Genomic DNA, 3,292 nt, shown 5'->3' with positions numbered 1-3,292 from the left:
GGTTGTACAGACCGAAATGGATTGTAAAAGGAAACTGTAGTGGTGAAAAAAAAATGTTGATTATATCCTACTATTGTATATCTTTTTTTTATGATTATACCATGAATATGTAATGTAAATATGTCCGATTAAGGATTGATAAGTATGCTGTGTAAGATAGCAACCTAATGTATTTAGGCAGCATATATGAATAAAGTATTTCTCCTCTGGAATCTAAGTAAGACGGCTATCGAAGGTAATACACAGATACTTAATAGTTTGAGAATACCTTAAGACTTTTCCCTTTAATTTAATGTTATCCACATTCAATATTTTTTTACCTTGTAATTGATTTTGTTTTTGATACATATGTATTAAACCAACACTCGACAGCACTTTAGGTTGATTCGCTTAGGCAGTTTATTAAAACCAATTAATCTTTTCCTTCTAGGTATAAAAGAAGTTCGTCTGCATACATTAAAAGTTTTATGTGTGAATGGATGATGCTTGCTACCCCTCTGGTAGCTATGTTGAAGAGGATAGGGAACTGCCTTAGACTTAGAACACTGCCTAGAGAAACACCATTTACCTGGCGAAAATTTCAGGAAAAGGAGTTTCCACATTGAACTTTAAAAATGTGTAACAAAATTCCAGATTTTATCTTGAATGCCGATTTCTTGGAATTTATTTAAAATAATATTATTTTTGGTGAAGTTTAAGATGTTCTCAATGTCTAGGAAAACTGCAACCACGTATTGTTTGTTTTTAGAAGCATGGAGTACATCGGATTCCAGTTTGGTGATATTATCAAGCGTGTTTTTTCCTTCCTTAAAACCGCTTTACCATTCCGACTGTACATTTTTATTTTCTAAGTACCATTGTAATCTTGTTGGCACCATTCTTTCTAGTAATTTGCACAGAGTGTTTGTTAAAGCACTGGGACGATAGTTATCCGATAGATTTTTCGATTTTCTTTTTTTAAGTATTGGTATTATTCTGGATGTCTGCCACTCAGGTGGAAACGAGTCAAAAAAATACACGGTGTTAAAAAAAATTAGTAATACTGTTTTGGTTCCGAAATTTAGATGTTTTATCATTGAATAGGTAATACCATCTGGATCAGGTATAATGTAATCAATATATATAATCATACATATCCACATATATATACAATCTATATATAATCCACGGTGAACTATCTACGCATCTTAATACTAATTCTACGTCTAATGGTTACAGAGGTATAGTTTTTTCATAAGAAATTCACTAAATACCGATTTTCCAGTACATTTATTTTGAAATGTTTCTTTTAAAAAATGTAAATTTCGGGAACTACTGAACGTTAAGAGCTTTATTAGGGCTCATATTTTAGTAAATTTACTCTTTGAATTACGTTCCATTACATTTTTAATGTTGTTGGTAGTTTTGAAGAAATTGAGCTCTGAATGAAGATTAATTTTTCATAACATTTTAAAATAGCCGCCATTTTTATTCACCCTAACAATACTAGGCAGACTCTTCAATTTTGACTTGTAATTATTCATTAGTTTTCAATAAACTAATTGAATATCAGTGTGAAATAAATGACTTTTATTCTCCTCTTGGGATCTTGTACTAATAATTTTGAACCTTTTCGTCTGAGATATCTTCAGTTTTGCTTTGTTTTGTGTAGGTATTCTAGCCTTTCTTAGCTTTTACTAAAAAAGGCATTTGACACTGTATTTGTATTAAATTATAATGTAGGGGTCGCTTTATTTAATTAATCCTAAAAAAGGTCATGAACCCCTGATCTACGATGTTGGAAATCAAAAAATCGATGAGTGAATAGCCTGTTATAATCATAATTATTTGATAATTTTTTTTTTTTTAAATATGAACTTGGTGATGGAAAACTAGAAAGGATGGAGAAGTTTTGACAAACAGCTTTAGGAGAGTGATAAGTTTTATTGGCAAAAGTATAAGTCGAGAGAGTAAAGAGTTTGGGAAAGGGATATTGAAGATGAAGGTCAATAGAAAAGTTAATGGAGAAAACCCAAGCGGAAAAGAATCCGAGTTTTCAATTTATTTAGTAGTGGCCACTAGTCGATTTCTTTCTCATCATTTATAAAAGCTATAACATGTCCTTATAACGGACATCATTAGAGTTTGATTAATTTGTCCGTTAAGCTGAGTGCTGTCCGTTAATGAGAAAATAAACTTTATATTCGCAAGAGCCTATTCCATTGTAGTCGTTTATATTATTGTTCTTTAAAGAAGTATTTTTAATCAGAGTGATAAGTTGATATTTGATCGTAGATTGATATGAGAAGATGGTCAGGGTGTGGTCAGCAAAGATACACAAATAAACAAACCTTATTTATTTGTGCCGACGTCACTAAATCATTAAAAAAACGAAAGATTGATAAAATGTGAGCCCTAATAGAGCTGTTTACGTTTTATAGTTTCTATTTCAGTTCGAGATACAGTTTTTTAAAGAAAAATTTCGTAACGAAATAACGAAAGATCAGTATTGTTTAAATAAATAAACAATTTCTTTATAAGTCCAACGTTTCAGCCAATTCGGCCATCTTCAAGGACAATCTATCACAAATAGCTTTTATTACAATAAAACAATATTATTAATAAATTATCATACCTTAATACAATTCTAGAACCACATCAATTTTAAAAAACAACTTTATGCAGGCTATTCTTTTTAAAGCTATTCAGGCTTTATGTTTAATTTAATGTGAACAATTGACTGATTAGATAATTATACATGATATAAAAATTGCTTAGTAACAATTTAACAATTTAATGACTCCCTAATGTTTTAATGTCTCATAGGGTAATTTGTTGACTGATATAAATGGCCTAGCCTGAAAAAATTGTTTTTTAAATTACTTGGTTCTAAAATTGTATTAAGGTATGATAATCTATTAATAATATTTTTACTTATTATTTTTTTTTTGGAATTGTGAAAGATCATATGTGTAATAAAAGCTGTTTAGGATAGATTGTCCTTGAGGATGGCTGAATTGCCCGAAACATCGGACTTATAAAGGAATAAAACATTTTTTGAGACCAAAAGGGATAAAATTCTATTTATTTAAACAGTATTAACCAGTCTCAAGAAAGTTTAAAAATTATAAATAAAGAAATATTAGTTGTTAATGAATTTATTTTAGGAAAACATACATCACAGGGACCATTAGACTTGCAGATGTCTACCAGCACTCAAAGTAATGCTTTTTTTTTTTTATCGATTGATAGATTTATTTATTGATAGATATTACAATCTGCCACACAGTTGTGGGCAATAGGTAATATTGAT

This window comes from Halyomorpha halys, unplaced genomic scaffold, assembly GCF_000696795.3.
Source record: "Halyomorpha halys isolate HHAL.00 unplaced genomic scaffold, Hhal_1.1 Scaffold181.1, whole genome shotgun sequence".
NCBI lineage: Eukaryota > Metazoa > Arthropoda > Insecta > Hemiptera > Pentatomidae > Halyomorpha > Halyomorpha halys.
Note: the sequence above shows the minus strand (reverse complement) of the source record.